Source organism: Apaloderma vittatum, unplaced genomic scaffold (genome assembly GCF_000703405.1).
Source record: "Apaloderma vittatum isolate BGI_N311 unplaced genomic scaffold, ASM70340v1 scaffold39441, whole genome shotgun sequence".
NCBI classification, from domain to species: Eukaryota; Metazoa; Chordata; class Aves; order Trogoniformes; family Trogonidae; genus Apaloderma; species Apaloderma vittatum.
Genome location: NW_009701496.1, coordinates 1 through 290, shown reverse-complemented (window position 1 = coordinate 290; position 290 = coordinate 1).

Sequence of the window (290 nt, the reverse complement as noted above, 5' to 3'; positions counted from 1 at the left end):
CCAACAATTTGAGTACCCCTGACACAAGTTTCTGTGCTATTTTTATACACAAAACCTACACGGATATACACTCCCTTTTATGATGATTGGCTAAAAATTTACATAAAATAGTAATATTCACTAGTGTCATAGTTTCACCTGTCTGCACACTCAGAGGAAGGGTCTTCATCTGGAATTTTGACCTGTATGTGTGACTTTTAGTATTATAATGAAGGCAGTTCACTTCAGGATACCTAAACTTTGAGTTTTGCTGCCAAGCTGACTTTTTCTTTGGAAATTAATTGGCCTGT